This window comes from Crinia signifera, chromosome 1 (assembly GCF_055691185.1).
Source record: "Crinia signifera chromosome 1, ASM5569118v1, whole genome shotgun sequence".
Lineage (NCBI taxonomy): Eukaryota > Metazoa > Chordata > Amphibia > Anura > Myobatrachidae > Crinia > Crinia signifera.
In genome coordinates, this window is record NC_139217.1 from 154,485,411 (window position 1) to 154,502,515 (window position 17,105).

The following is a 17,105-nucleotide window of genomic DNA, read 5'->3' on the forward strand; positions in this document are numbered from 1 at the left end:
AGACTGGGCGGCCGCTGATTGGCTGAGCTCTCAGCCAATCAGCGGCTGCCCAGTCTGTTGAATAGGATGTTTTCTATTCTCCTGCTCGCCGCAGGGACTGGACTCTGTTCTGCGTTCCCCACTCCCGGCCTGCCGCTACCTCTCCTGCCGCTAGCCCACTACCCCTCCTGCAGCTCCCCTGGGCCGAACCCTGCTCCCGCCACCGGACCCTGCCACCACCCCGCCTGCAGCTCCCCACAAACCCTGCTCTCCTGCAGCTCCCCCGGGTTTACATGTGATAAATCGATCCAATTTATCACATGCAAAAAATGGCACATCAAGTGCCAAATCTTATCAGGAGCTGCCGGTGGAGTTGAGGGGAAGTCAGGGCCGACATAAGGCCAACTTGTACTTATGACAAGTCGGCCTAATGTATGGGGGCCTTTACTTTTTGAATCTCTTGTCCTATTAAATTTCCCCCATTGTTTCTTGGTAGTATTTATAGTATGATATTCAAATTACTGAAGCATGCATTGTATATAGAATTTTGATAAAAGCTTGTCTTACTGCATCTCATATCTCCCATGATTTTCACCTTCAAGATCTCCAATTTTTTGAGGCCAGGATCCTGTAAATCAATTCTGTCCCATGGCAACTTCACTAGTTATAAACTTGTACTGCTCCAAACCACACGTACTAGTCCAAACTGCTTGCAGTTGAGACTTGACTGCGCTGAAAATGACGTGGTGTCTAGATAATTATTGTTCTTAATTCTACTTATCTTGGCCTCAAATATGGTTCAGATACTTTGGGATTTGGGCAAAAATCCTCCTTTTCAGTTTGATCAACTCCTTCTTTGCCAACACATTCACCAACATCCTCATTAGCATCAGAAGAAGAAACCCCCCCCCCCCCCTCATTGAAGCAATTCCACAAAGCGGCAGATATGTTTGGATGGTGGCGGGGGAGGGCACTTGCTCGTCTGGTGAGCGGCGTTACATTGTCTCAAATGTACAAAACCATGGTGCACTGCAGGTGAGGCAAATGTAACGAGCAGAGACAGAGGGCCTAATTCTGGTTTGAACGGAAGGAGCTGAATTCGGGCCCGTTCAGATGATGATGGGTCTGTGCATGCGCATATTTGTACATTTGCAGAACCTTTGTGTGAACGCTACGGCGAGTGTCCACACTCGCCAAGGCATTCGCACAAGTAGGGGAGGAGTGCTAGCAGGGGGCTGCATCAGGGAGACGTCCCCAGGAAAACAGTGGACGTTGCCCTGGGAATGCAGGTGTGGGGTTCCCTACTTGGGGCAGGCGGCTGACATCACATGATCAGCACCTGCCCCGTCTTCGGCGATCAGCGGTAGGAATAAAAGTCAGTTCAGACTGAATTTTATTTCCAAAAGGGAGAGAAATCATTTGATCGTTAGCGATCATTGAATGATTTATGTCCCCTTTGGCCGATTGCTAGTAGATTTGTTCTTGGACACATCCCGTTGCATGTTACGGAGGGGATGCAGGCGGCGTGGGTGGCCGTTCGTTGGGCAGCGAGTGTATGCTGCCTTGCGAGCTGGTCTATATCAGGCCTAGAGTGTAATCTATCCTGCTACATAACAATATTTGTCCTATCGCTGTTGCTTTTAGGAAGAAGCAATAGCTACTGCAACCACATCTGAATGAGAACCATTATGTAGATGATTTAATTCGGTTATCAAAAAAGTATGACATTGTTTTTTGCACAGCTAGCCCGCTGCATATAGCCATGAGCCTGTTTTGACAGCCGCACTCGCCGTTTCCATCTCACTTTTTAGAAACAGCGAGTGCAGGGTATGGTTTGAATACTGAGGACTGGCTATGACGTTGAAGAATAGGCACTGCTCGCCGTCATAGCTCGCCAAAATCGCATTGAATATACCCCGTACATTGCAGGGACGTGCGGTGAGGTAAATGGCTGAGGAGTCCCTGGCAAGTTCCAATCCAGAGCCAGATTTGCACCCAATTTATGAGCCATGGGGTACATGCTCGCATTATATACATGTGCAGAAGTATACACTGCTGGAAATTTGCTAAGTTTTAATAAGAGATGTGCAGAAAAGGTAGCCAGGTGAGGCACTGCCTCGCCTGCCATAGACTTTTTACTCCAGAGTTTGGACTATAAAAATTATTAGAATAATAATTAGAATAATATTTTTGACCTACTTTATAAACTATTAACTCCAGCATATACATTAGTGTGACAGGAAAGGCTGTGCCTCACCTGCCTCACCCCACCGCACCCCACCGCACCCCACTGATACATTGTGTCACTATTAATAAAAATAACATGCTATGCAAATGATTACATTTAATTATTTTTTAAAGCAGGAACAAGAAATAATTATATCTAGTATAGTAACACAACCCTAATATATGCTGCTATTTAACATACAGATAATAGCAACACTTATACATAAGGAATAATAAGAAAAGTGCAGGTTCATTTTAACACAGATGGGCAAATTCAATTAGTTATGTTTTTTCGCATGAAAAAAACAGAACTAATCCAAACCTCCACTATTCAATTGCAGCCAATTTCGCCACTATTGAAGACATTTTTCGCCAATGCCTTTTCACTTTTCAAAAAGGAAATTTTGCCGGCAATGTGGCAAAAACACTTGGTTCAACTGCTAATGCACCGATCCAGATGTTTTTCGAGACTTATGAATTTTTCGCCAATTGGATCCCCATTTGCCCTAAAAAAATGGAGAAATGTGCCTAGGTGAAAAAAACAAGCACTAATTAAATAACCCCCATAGTTTTTAACTTGTTTTTGCAGCATTATGCACAGTTTACAGTTGTTTGTAGTGTGTGTGTGTGTGACACAATGATGTATGCAGCCAATCACCATTCCCAGGCACCTACAGCTTTTAAAAATAAAATGCTTAATCTAAGCTAACTTCTAAAGGAACTCTAGTGGTGCACTAATGGAGTGCTAATTTGTTTTTTTTACTTCGTGCTTCAGCCCTGTCCCACACCCTCTCTCACAGCTCTACAGTGTAAAATGATACCTGATCAGGAGGAAGGGATCTTTATATGGAACACAAAATGCACAAGATCCAACTCTGGGAAAATGGTCTCGTTCTGGCATAAAAAAAAACTTTGGAACGAAAACCTGAGCTGAGACACGGAAACACTAGGATCCCCTAAGTTTGGGTGTGTTCAAATTGTGAAAAAACTGAGCAGCTCATCTCTAATAATTAAAATCGTCATTGGATACCTCCTCTAGCTCCTCTCAACAGATGTCTATTATTGTGTGGCAACTGTTTGGACTGCAAGTTTGGTGTTGGTCATACATATTAAATCATTACATGTACTGTATCTGCGTGCTCAGGGCATTATGCCTTACTGAAATGTTTGTGATAATGAACTATTGCTTTTGTTTCAATTCTCACATATTAACCCATATATAACTGGTGGTAAATATTATATTATGATTTTTAAATATATTTATTTTTATAATATTTAGACTTCCTTACATTTCGCACATATTAACCCATATGTAGCAGGTGTTAAATATTACATTATGTTCTTAAATATATTTTTATATTAGAAAAGTCAAAACGTTTTTTTTTTGCCAGCATGGACTTAAATGGATTTTTTCACTGACTTAAATGTCTGATGGGCAAAATTCAGAAACGTGTCTGAACAAGCTAACTGGGTGACAGGGTTCCTTATACAGAGCAGTTTGCCGGTGGCAGTTCTTGTAATTTGCTGAAAGACCAATAGCATTTCTCAGTCCTGGTTACTATGCATGTGGGCAGTATTAGCTGATTGTTAAGCCCCTTATCTGTCATGCCCATTGAGATATGCATGACACTTCCAATAATAGCACATACTCCTCTTCGCCCACTCTCACCACAACAAAAAAGCATCACAGCTGCTTGCACACAGGGGAATAGACATGGGCCCTTATTCAGGTTGATTCAGTCGGGTGGAAATTTGCACAGGGGACCGATGTTTTGAGTATGTGCAGCAGCATTTCTGCGCATGTGTATATGCTGGGAGCGTGCAAACTCAATGCAAAATCTGTTCGTCGAGTGCACGTTCCCTGCCTTTCCAGTGGGGAGGTGGAGAAGGGTGTGGATTGTCGACCTGGGCTATTAGCATATGTGAACGCTCAGTGCTAATGTGTTCCTGACGCACGTGTGGGGGGTGGACAACTGCCATAACCGGATGTCAGCTGCCCGCCCAATTCCCTGCAGTTCTACACACATATGTACGAGTGGTTTGGACCACCTTAACATATGAGTGCGTCTTCACCATCATTCGATGGTCAACGACAGAGCTCTGGCCATACCCCCAAGGTGCGCAATGGGGACGTGGCCTCACGAGAGCAGAATCCCCATGAAGCCATGCCCCCTTTTGAATAGAACACGCTTCTCATCATAAGCACGCCAGTAGTCCTGAGCTGCACATCTTTAAAGTTGGGAGGCATGTATTTTGTAAATGGGCTTTTCTAACCACATTATGGGCCAGATGCACTAAGCTTCAAATGTGATAAAATGGACAGTGTAACCAACCAGCCAATCAGCTACTAACTGCCATGCTACATGCTGGGTTTAAAAGAATGACAGTAAGGCACTAATTTGTTGGTAGTTTATCACTCTGTATTTTATCACTTTTCAAGGCTTAGTACATCTCGCCCTTTGCGCGGGATGTATTAATATACATCGCCGCCCTTCGCCTGCCAGCCGCCGTGATGCTGCCGCATATGTACTAACATATGAGGCTAGCATCGGGTTGCGGTGACGGAGACCCCTGCGATACCTTTGATGTGGTCTGCGGGGGTCTCCGTCACATCCCGGTGGCTGGCTGTGTCCCCCTGCATCTCCTCCTCCCCCTGCAGCCGGATGTCCTGCTGGCTGTAACACCTGCTGGGGGAGGAGGAGATCAGGAGGACGGGAGGGGGGGGGGGGGCGCGCGGACGGCGGCGGCGATAGAAGCCCATAGGGTGGCGATACCCTGCCATGCGGAAACGGGGCGGACAGGTATTGGTACATAGGAAAATGCGGTAAAACCCCCGTTTTACCGCATTTTCCCTTTAGTACATCCCACCCTCTATGAGCAATATCCATACTTTATTCATATACCTCCCAGCTGTCATGATTTTGGTGGGACAGTCCCGATTTTTTTGGGACTGTCCCATATTCCACCCGGGGATGGAACTGTCCCATGGTGAGGGGGCTGTTGGGAGTCCCTCCTGCCTTCCAATGCTCTGCTGAGCAGAGTAGCAGGGGATAGATGCTGTGCACATGCTCACAGCTTCTATTATACCCCTTTGACACCTCAAATGCAGGGACAAACCCGGGAATTCAGTTCCTGGGACAAGCAGTTACATTCCCGGGTTTGGACCCATTCACACCAGAAAAGTCCCTGCATTTTCTGGTGTGTGAAGGGGGCGGGAAGGAGGTCGGCAGGAGGTGGGGAGGAGGCGGGCAGTCGGTGGGATGGCGTTGGGCAGTCGGCGGCGGAGGTGGGCAGGAGGTGGGGAGAATACTCACCCCGGTTGCTGGTCCTCTGTGCAGGCCGGGGATCCACACAAATGACGGGACAGGCGGCGGATGAAGATGAAGCAGCTCTCCGGCGCCCTCACTGCCGCCGGAGAGCTGCGTCATCATCATCCACTGCCTGTCCCATCATTTGAGACCGCCGCCTGCGTCAATTCCCGGCCGGACAGGACACCGAGGAGCGGCAACCCAGGTAAATATACCCTACCCAATTCACACCAGCCAGGTCCCCGGGTTTTACCCGAGAACAACCCTGCTACCTAGCAGGGTTGGATTGCTGGCAAATTAGCCCTGTAATTTGTCCCGGGAACCTTTCACACCAGCGCTAGTACCGGGTTCAACCCGGGAATTTAGGCTGGTGTGAAAGGGGTATTAGTGAAACAGAGGAGCTGGGGGCATGGCACAGCACTGGCCATGACCCCATAGTGATGGAAAATGGGGGCATGGCTTGTGGCCGCAGCATTCCTGTGAGGCCATGCCCCCTTTTGTAGCAGCCACTCCCCCTTTTCGGACGTGCGAGCGTCCCGACCAGTGGTTGGATGTTGGAAGGTATGCATGCCATTAGTTACAAAATGCTCTGCTCCTGGACTGCCCTCAATGTGTGATATCTGTATCCCGTGTTGAAATACCATTCTCATAAATTACCTAGTTCAACACAGGTGATGGCAATCATACATTAAAGGTCCATACACAATGGGCGACTATGCCCAGCGTGTATGGACAGCGATGATGCCAATCATCGCTGCAGGAAAAAACACTCAGTGCATGCACACTGAGCAACTTTGCGTAGCTGAAAGCCGCTCATCTGCTGGTATAAACAGCAGATGAACGGCTTTCCCGGCGATGATGCGGGAGCGCGCAGCAGCGCTCACCGCCGGGGCATACACACTGGGCGGCTTTGAGCTGAAAGCCGCTCAAACTAGGTGTTTTGAGCGACTTTCAGCTCAAAGTCGCCCAGTGTGTATGGGCCTTAAGAGGCCAGTACAGGAGCAGAACATTGTGTACCTAATAGAATGGGTCATGTTGGAGGGTATGTTATTTATATTTGGTTTAGATTCAGCACAAGGACAATTCACACATTTACTGGAAGGCTTGTGCTTAGCATAAACACACATTCTGTAGCTTACTAGTTGGATAGAAACACATTCAGCCATAGTTTCACTTTGCCTAGAGCACTATTGTCTAGCTCTGAACAAGGAATCCATAGAAAAGCATGAATTAGACTGTTCTTCAGGGAAACAATACTATTTTTAGTCATTTATTAATTGTATACTATAATCATGTTGCAATGTGCTTTTTATATAAAACTATATACTGTTTCATTTTTATTTTAGTAAGTTTAATTTTTATAGCGCACTTTCTCCAACAGAACTCAAGGCGCTTTACATACATTAAAAAACAATGCACGTAATACAGAGGGTGTTTGTAGTACAGTTAGACAAGTCACAGACAAAAGAAACCCTTGAGCACACAGTAAGCATAATGCAGGATTGGTGCAGCATTTTGGATAATAACTTCCATGGGTTGTGTATAGGGTTACCACCCGTCCGGGATTACTCCGGACAGTCCGGTAATTAAGCCCGGTGTCTGGAGCCCGGACGGGTGTGTCAGTCGTTTGCCTGTGTCCGCCCACCACGGCCATAGCACTGGCTTAGTAAAAGACGATGCTGGCGGCTCGGCTGGGGCTCCGGTCACTGGCTGCTCAGTTGACTACTCTAGTCTGACACTGATACAGACTGTGAGAGCTGGCCCGGGTGTGAGAATCAGCCTATGGCTGCGCTGCGCCGGGTAACATAACCTGCAATGTAGCAGACTTGCTCTACATTCTCTGCCTATTGCTATCTCCCTCACATGCCTGTAGTAACAAGCATCTCACTCCTCTTGGCAATGAGCAAGTAACCCTAGCATGGAGCATGATGCAACCCCTGTCACAGAGCATGCAACCTCTGGCATAGATCATGCAACCCCTGGTATAGAGCTTGCAACCCCCGGCAAAGAGAATGTAACCCCTGACATTGAGCATGAAACCTGTAGCAATGAGCATGAAACCCATAGCATGAGCATGAAGATAAGTGTGTAATGGGCATTACGATGTGTGTTATAACGTGGGCATTATGGCATATGGTATACTATGTAATGAGTGTGTGACGTGTAATAGGCATTATGGTGGAAAGTTTTGGCGTGTGCCTACCGGGCACCGTCCCTTTTTTCCCTATTTAGAAAAAAATTGTCAAGCCCTGGCATAATGTGTAATGGCTATTATGGTATGTCCTATAATATGTAATGGGTGTGGGACGTGTAATAAGCATCAGGGTGTAAATTTTTGGTGCGCCTTCGGCACACACTGTCCATGTTTTTACAAAATTTGTGGAGCCCTGGCATAACATGTAATGGACATCACGTTTTGTGGCGTAATGGCCATTATGGTGTGTGGTGTAACTTATGATGGGCATTGCGGTGTGTGGCTAAACATGTAATGGGCATTACGATGTGGAAAATCAAGACTAGATTTGAAGCAACGGTTAAAAACCATGATAAAGTGGGTCAAGGGGAGGGGCTCGGGCGGGTAAATGGGTGGACTGTGGGTGTGTCAAAGGACAGGCCACTGTCCGGGAATCTCTTAATACAAAGGTGGTAACCCTAGTTGTTTACTCCACAAGGTACCAGGTGCGGCAGCCATTTTAGGTGTTCTGCTAGGATTACCCTGGGTGGAGTAGATTACCCCTAAAAGACATTACCCAAAATGGGTGATTTCGGTGTATACCAGTGGTGTCAAACTCATGGCCTTCCAGCTGTTCCCTGCATACCCTGGCACAGATTTTATATAATGGGTTGCTAAAACTGTGGCAGGGCATGCTGGGATGTGTAGTTCCACAACAGCTGGTGGGTCATGAGTTTGACACCACTGGTGTATACTCACGCACAGCCGGCAAATGGGTGTTAAATAAACATCAATTCTCATGTTGCGAGGAACACCCACATCATTCGATGGTTGGCAATGCTGGGCGTTCCCGTATGGTAATGGGGCTGTCCGCCCCCCACGCCCCTCTCCACCCCCGGTCCGCTGTTCTGGGTGCGTGCATCCAGTGATCCCACAGAAATGTGAATGCACACAGCCCACACTCTGAGAAGCAACCAGAATACCCCCCATGGTCTCATCACAAATATGTATATTAAAGGCTAACTACTCCACACCTGTATGAAGTGCTGCCAGTGACCACTAGAGGCCACCTGACGGACCAAATTACTCTTTTGTGTGCTAAGAGATGTCATAACAAAAAGTGAAAGATATTTTTTACAGGGACACTGATATGTTTCAAACTTGCTTGATATTGAGAGAGGGAGCTGTGAAGACAGAGATTGGAGGTAGGAGAGAAGGGGTATAATATTTGGGATCCATGTTCTCAGATGTCAACATTAACAAAAACAAAAAAGGGAAAAACTCATGTCAACCTCTGTGTCAACCTTTTGCTTGTTGGGACATTTTGTGCATGTTGAACATTTGATGTTGATCTAATGAACCACAAATTTACTAAAATGGGAGTTCTATTAAAGATGGGATATTACCCACAGCAACCAATCAGATTCTATTTATTATCTTCTAGAACTTGCTAAATAAGAAAAAAGAATATGATTGGTAGCTATACCCAACTTCCCATCTTAAACAGACTTAGATTGTCCCATCTTAAGTAAATGTACCCCTACAATTCTATTAAGTAGTAAGAGCGGTTTGGTAGGTCAATCGCACAGGACAGTAATCTCAATTTAGAGTATTTGAAAGAAGGGCCCCCCGTTGGGTATACTCTTGGGTATTTATATAGTTCCCGGGGGTGTGTTACCACTGGACAAATTTATGAAGAGAGAGAGCAGGTTTGTCCTGAAGAAGAACTGCGAAGCGTACGCCGGCCTCCATAGCCGTGCGGTCGCTCCCTCAGCCTTCCTTACCCCTGTCTGTTTGATATCCAGTCCTTTTAAGGACTCTAATGTTTAGCTTAAATCATATTCATGTCTGTTTGGTCACAGTGTCGGCATAGTAATGGAGGTTAGAGCGTACCACAGCTACCCCTCTCAGCTGTGCAATAGGTTAACAGGGTCCTACCCGTATTGCCTGATACAGCACGCACGGGGTTACAGCTGCACGCCCCGCCTTACTGGCTGCCTGGTTACACTGCTGGCACAGAGAAGGTGTTCCAGCGTGGTACAGCCACCCCGCTCAGCCGTGCTTAGGATTGACAGGGTTCTACCCGCAAACCATTACACAGCACGCACGGGGTTATAGCTGCACGCCGTATCACACTGGCGTATATACCCATTGCTTACATCTGCCTATATTAGATGCTACACACTAATTCATAAGCCCACCTGACTTGCAGTAACCATTGCCAAGTTAATATAAAATGGAGCAGTACACACCAGGCAATTTTTGCCTACTGCCCGGATTTCAATCTCTAAAACACTGTCGGTCCGTCAACAGGACTCGTACGCTACACAGTGCAAATCATCTACATTATTATCTTTTGTACATGTGATTGAAAGACTGCACTATCTCGTGGCCCATGCTTCACCTTCTGCCATCAATTCAATGAGACAATTGACACAATTTCAGACTGAATGTAGTCTATCCATATGGTAACTGTGTAACCAATCCAGACATTGAACAGACAGGGAATCATAACTGTATATAACACAACCCCCGAGTGGAAATCAGGTGACATAGCCGACACGCAGGGAAGAGACGTGACATTCCATTTAAAGTTAATGGGAAAATAAGTGCTAAGGGGCGCCGCATGAGCCCAAGTTTTTAACTTGCACTATCGTTCACCTGTCTTCGTATTTATGTTATATGTAGTCTGTCATATTTTCGCAGCTTTTTTATGAATTAAACTATTAAAAGTTATTTTTTTAAGTCGTCCAATCATATTGTGGTGCACCACTATTGTGACAAACCTGCTCTCTCTCTTCAATTTCCCCCTACAATTCTACACTGGGGAATTGCTATTAATGCAGGAGGAATACAGCCTAGAGATGCTTCTCATGTAGATGCATCTCTAGGCTCCTTTACAACTAAGCAATGAATTAATAGTCTTGTTGTGTCTTTCCCTATACATTTTATCAGTCTCATGGTTAGCAGAAATAAACGTATCTATGCCAACGGTATATCTATGAAGGTGTGCCTGTCCGCATGAATTAAACATTTAGGATTAAATTAAACAATTAAAAGAATTAAACACTATAGGTTATTATGACTAACAAAACGTATTTCTTATTAATGCTCTTGTAGCGTTCATACTGTAGTCAACTTTCAGCACGTGTTTTCTTTATCTATTGTTTGTAAAAGACTCTAAAGATAACATTATATTTACAGGCTACTTCGATTGTTTGTTAGATACACTGTTTTGTAGCATGTATCTAAAAAACATTTTTTTCTTCAAAGGACAGGCATGTATTGATCAATAGGCCCCTTCCAAACCAAAGGCCTCCATATACTTGTTTGATTTTGCCTTTTCACTCAATTCTGATGGATCTGGACGAGAAATCAGATGGAAAGTGGCCAAATCGGGGGTGTCTGACATCTGCTCCAGATTGCGGTCCCGTGCGCATAGAATCAGAGTCGTAGGTCAGACCTGCTGCACGTCCGACCTCAGATTTGGCCCCCCTCCCGGCACCGGGGAACAGGATCACATACCATATATCATATGCAGAAGGACCACATATGATATACTGGGGCAGATGTACTAACCCCCCCCCCCCCCTTTGCGCTTCTGAAATAACGTGTCCCGCTTCTCCTGCATAACGAGGAGAAGCGGGCACTCGTTATGGGGAGATGTATGATGTATTAACATCCCCCAAGCCGATAAGTGCCCAGTGTTAACGGCTCTCCTTCTCGTCTCCCCCGGCGCCCCGCGCATGCTCAGTGCGCTTCTCCCCCCTGTCCGGCTCCAATGGGCATGCGCGAGATCTCGCAAAAAACGCGAGATCTCCAGCGCAGCCCGAGCCAGAAGCAGGGCTAGCGTTGTCCCCACAGTGGGGGATAGGACAACGCTAGCCCTGAGCTGGCGAAGCGGCCGGGGCGAATTAACGCCTTGAAGGCTGTTAATACATCGCCCCGGCCGCTAATCCCTGGGGGGGATTGCAGGGGACAGCCCCGCCAAGCGTAACTCGGCGGGCTGTCACTAGTGCACGTTAGGTGCGCTAGTAATACATTAGCAAAATCGTAATCCCTCCCAGTTAACCAGCGTTAAGTGCATTTTTGCACTTAACGCTGGTTCATACATCTGCCCCATTGTCCCGGGCAGTCAGAGGGCAGAGTTTTCCCCTCGGAGAAGTCGCATAGTGTATGGGGGCCTTAATATGCTTGGGTGCCGGCCGACTCACCGACAGTCGGAATTCCGTCAGTCATTACCCCGACTGCTCCCTCGTGGGGGTCCACGAGGGAGCATAACATAGAGGGCGAATAAAATAGGTCGCGAGCGCAGCGAGCCACTGTGCCCGCAGTGTGGCGAGCGCAGCGAGCCCGCAAGGGGCTTCGTTGCGCTCCCCCCGCTGTGCAGTCGGGATTCCGACGTCAGGCTTATCACTTTCGGAATCCCGACTGTCGGTGTGTTATACCACACCCACATGCTTAAGAGCCTTGTTGTAGTGAATATACCTTACAAATGAGGTCCGGGGGGATTATAGTACATACTGGCTTACAAAATCTAAACAACAATAAAAGACTGGCTTAATCCTGTCATTTGAAATAAACGCTAATCACTAACATCAAATTCTCTATTAGTAATCTGAGAATGGAACTATATAATGGAAAAACTTAGTTTATACTGCTCAGGTGTTCTGTGGTTCCCATGCTTTCCCATAATCAGACAGTACAATTCTTGGGGTGTGGGTATTTAGGTCTACACCAACTAGGTCGACAAGCATTGGCTCGACACCACTAGGTCGACAGGCAGCAAGGTTGACATGGGTCTAGATCAGGGGTGTCCAACCTTTCATTAATTAATAATCATCAAGGTGTGTGGGGCATATGTCACACACATGATGCCACACACATGATGCCCATTATACAAATGCCCCACAGCGTGAAGCTCATTATTAATGAGCATCAAGGTGTGGGCCATTTCTATAATGGGCATCATGTGTGCGGCATATGCCCCACACACCTTGATGATTATTAATTAATGAGCATCAAGGTGTGGGGCATATGTTTAATGGGCATCATGTGTGTAGCATATGTTTAATGAGTCATTAAACATATGCCACTCAAATGATGCCCATTAAACATATGCCCCACACCTTGATGCTCATTAATTAATAATCATCAAGGTGTGTACCTCAAGCAGTGAAAACGAAATTTTTACCCAACGCAGAGCAGAGGCTGTGGCGCAGGACTGACTCTTGAGCAGAGGCTGTGGAGTCTATAGAAAGTGCGCAAATTCATACGCTGGGGACGTCAGCAGGTCACGCGGCACTCTGAGACCTCCTGCCGCCAACCGCTACGCTGCAGGAGGTCACTGCCGCAAAGTCAGGGCTACAAACGCGGCGTTAAATCACTTCCTGACCTCCTGCCGCCAAGCAAGGAACCTCTACGTGGCAGGAGGTCACTGAAACACGCCGAGCTACTTGAAAACACCCGGCGAGCTACCCGTCGCTCGACCGGTTGGCGAAGCCTGCCCTATATTATACTTAGAATTTCTTAAAATGCACTGGGCCGCATTACTACCGGACCTGGGCCGCATGCGGCCCGCGGGCCGCGGGTTGGACAAGCCTGGTCTAGATCAACATGGGTCAAGTTCGACATGGGTCTAGGTCGACACAAGCATTAGGTTGACATGGGCAAGGTCGACAGCCAAAAGGTCGACATGGGGTTTTTAACTGTTTTTTTTTTACCAAAATGTCGACATGGACACAGTTTGAAGTGCACCGCATCCCCTCGCATCGCTCACAATGCTTCGGGCGCGGTGCTTAGCTACGCTCAGCACACTATTTTATTGTCCCACCACGCTGTAGTGGATGGTAGGGCATGAAGTACATGTCGGCTCAAAAAACAGGCAAAAACCCCATGTCGACCTTTTGACTGTCGACCTAGCCCATGTCGACCTAATGCTTGTGTCAACCTAATGACCTGTCGACCTAGACCCATGTCGACTGTGACACATGTCGACTTTACTGCTTGTCAACCTAGTGGTGTCGACCCAATGCTTGCCGACCTAGTTGGTGTAGACCTAATGACCGTATCCCATATTTGGAAGAGCCTTTCCAGAGATACCCGAAAAACATAAGTATTCAAGCACAGATATTACCACAGATCATTATGACAATACCGTCAATGACTCAATGTTTGAATTATGGGGTGGATGATGTCACTGACCGATATCGTGAACGATATTGGTAGGTGAGTACGCACTATATTGTTCTCCCGCAGCACCGCCGATATGGTTAACTATATTTGTGGCCGCAGGAATCGCTAAGAGTATAGTTATATGCTGACAAAGAACACAGAAGAAAGGCAGAAAAGTGAAATACAGTACAGTAGCACTCACACAGGAGACAGTAAATCTACTAAAGACATTTTAATCGAATATCAGGGATCTTTAGGATCTTCTAGGCCTCCAAGAAAAGGAGAGGAAAGAATTACGTTTCATTCCTTGGCCCTAATAAGAGGACTATCAACATATTGCTCAAAACCTGCTTGAACCAGATTGGGACCTCCTCACAACAAGTACCTTACTTTGGGACACTTTGGGACGCCTACTCATGGACAGAACTTATTCTGGCACACCATAATCTGGTGAGGACCATGCCAGACTGTCCAGTAGGAATTATGCAATAAATCCTCAAGCGGAGATAGATTGAACTTTCTTGTGTTTGGACTGGGTTTCCAATCTTAGGAGTCAAGGTGCCCATACACTAGTGCTATATGGGCCATTTTCACCCCATCCCTACAGATCGGGCTGATTAATCAGCCCACATATTATGTGTTTGATGCCCCCCCTTGTGAAAGGAGGGCATGTAATGTTACGGGCGACTCAGGGGGGTCAGATGGACCATACACTGATGTGATACATCGCAGTAGTGTATGGGCACCTTCAGATAACATTGTCAGTCCCCGGGATTACCCGGTACGAGGAACAAGCAGGATATCTGTATTTGCACAATATAGTTCTCTATTCTATGGGCCTTTTAATGTCTAAATATTAACCTATTTATATCTAGTAATAAATTACTACTGGATTCCAGCCACGTTACTGCCTTGCCCCAAGTAATGAAAATCCTAGCTCCATCACAGGAGAGGCACGGCATCAGTGAACCCCTCTCTTCAGTTTCAGAAAGTTAACATTAACAAAAGTGAAAATTAAATCTTGGGAAACACTGGTTGAAAATAATACATAACTTAATGATCAAAAAGGTCTTAGCAAACATCAGCTCTTCTTATTTCCAGAATCTAGATAAGCAAGCGTATAATATATATTCTAGTTATCATAAAACCAAGATTCACTTTGTCGTGTTACAGAATGGCAGTAAGAACCTTAAGCCATATTGCTCAAATAACATATATATAATATTCTACATTTGTCAACAGTTTGATATGAACTCACACCCTTACTTTGTTCTGCCAGTGTCACTATAGTGAGCACAAAGACTGTATACAGAACACCAACCATAACTACAGTAAATGTACTACAGTCCCTATGGTCAACACAGCATTGGAAGCATAAAAATATACTGTTACTTGTCAATAATAACAAGAACTGTGACCACATAGCAGTATTCTTCATAAAGTGATAATATCAATGCTGAAACATGCAATATATAGATACTGTATATACATTATAGATTGCCATTATACCTTAAGAATAGTTATATACATAGTAGTCATGTTCTTTGTCATTGCAACACTACCTCTGTAGTCAAGCAATCTGATAATACAGCATGGCACACACTGACACTAGTAGTGGCAGCATGAGTCTGCTGTTCTGTACATTAGATGATACAGGACTGGTGATGCCCAGTCAGGACAGTGACCAGGCATTCCGGGCTACTCACAGCAGGACACCTAAGGTGACCAAGTGCAATGTCCATAGCCAGAAATGACAGCACCCCCCTCCTGCACACAGATGCCAGATGCTGGGGCATTTTCCCTGCACCCACATATCGCGTCCCTCCGCTATCTATGCCAGCAGCAGGGTATGAGAGGGTTGGCATGAGCTCTCTCAGGTACAGCAGCCACCCACCATCCCGTAACGGGATCCTCCTCTAGTACTACATAACCGGGTGTAATAATGCCGGAGACTCTCACCTGTCTCTGTAAAGGGCCCGGAGCAGAGAGCCGTGAGATCAGAGGACTGGGAGCTGGGAGGAGGAGGATGGCAGGAGGAGGAGGAGGGAGGGGCAGACAAGTAACAGCAGCCGAGGTACAGCCGGACTACTCGCAGAGAAGAATGAAGAGGAAGGAATCTGGGGCAGATACAACTTGGCTGGGGGCTACTGAGGTGGGGTTAAGGGTGAGTGGGTGGGAGCATGATACAATTAAGAAGGGAGGGGAGACAGAACAAGGAGGCGCCGTGTCAGAGGGACAGTGTGAGAAGCAGCAGAGGGCATATATTCCCGTTGTGCCCCACCTGCTATCAGTTCTCGTCTGTAGTACATACATCATCGTTACACATATGGTACTGTACATGAATCTTGTTGCATCCCATGATCTTTCGGGTATGGGTGAAAACCGGACCAACACAAAACCGCCGGACCGGACATCAAACTCTGCATTTTGTAGCTTGTAGCCTCCGGTCCGGGGGGTGTTCTGTCCGGGGGTGTCCTGTCGGGGGGGGGGGGGGGGGGGGGGGGGGCTGCCTGTCACACCTGTCACCAGGTAGAGGAGGGGGGGTAGAATAAAGCCTCCCTGTATGGTACGGGCATCTTTCATGTACTGTTTTCATGTACTGTAATTATACGGGGAACGGGCATTTGGACTAGGACAAGACCCCCGAACCACCTGGGGGTATCCTGTCACTCCTGTCACCAGGGAGAGGAGGACGGGGAGAATAAAGCCTCCCTCTATGGTCCGGGCATGTAGCAAAAACCGGACGGTCCGGACCACATGGGGAGGCTGTTATCACCCCATCCCCATGTCCCTGGTGATAGCTATCACAGGGACCCCCCGGACCGGACACTACAAGCTCCGGACTGCAGGTTTTGATGTCCTGGTCCGGTTTTTACATAGTACCGGGCATTTGTCTCCGGAGTCCGGACGCAGGGCCGGCGCTACCCACTCAGCAGCTCCAGCAAAGCAGGGAGGCGCCATGCTGAAAAGGCGCTGTCTCCCTACCTGCTTTGCTAAAGCTGCCTCAGCCCTCACTGTCACTGCCGCCTGTCTGACAGCGGGCGGCAGTATGGAAAGGCTGAGCAGCTCCCTGCACCGCGCACACACTGTCCTCCTCCTGTGACCTGCCCCCTCTTCCTCACGGACACTTGCGCTGAGGCATGTAGCACTGTCTGTGAATGCCTGGATGACATGTTATGTCCGGATCCGCCCCCTACCCATTGCTCCCTGCGCCTGTCAGCTGTCAATCAAATTACGAACAGGCA

At 47.0% G+C, this 17,105-nt stretch overlaps 1 protein-coding gene across 2 annotated transcripts in view; it reads right to left on the reverse strand.

The window, feature by feature from the left end:
- The window catches only part of LOC146062881 (ceramide synthase 4-like), a 100,586-nt gene extending 84,555 nt beyond the window's left edge, over positions 1 to 16,031 (reverse strand). For both annotated transcript variants that reach the window (XM_083174890.1, XM_083174887.1), the window contains exon 1: positions 15,820 to 16,031. The gene's annotated coding sequence lies outside the window, so the exon portion shown is untranslated. The remainder of the gene's footprint in view (positions 1 to 15,819) is intronic.
- Between the last annotated feature and the right edge of the window lie 1,074 nt (positions 16,032 to 17,105).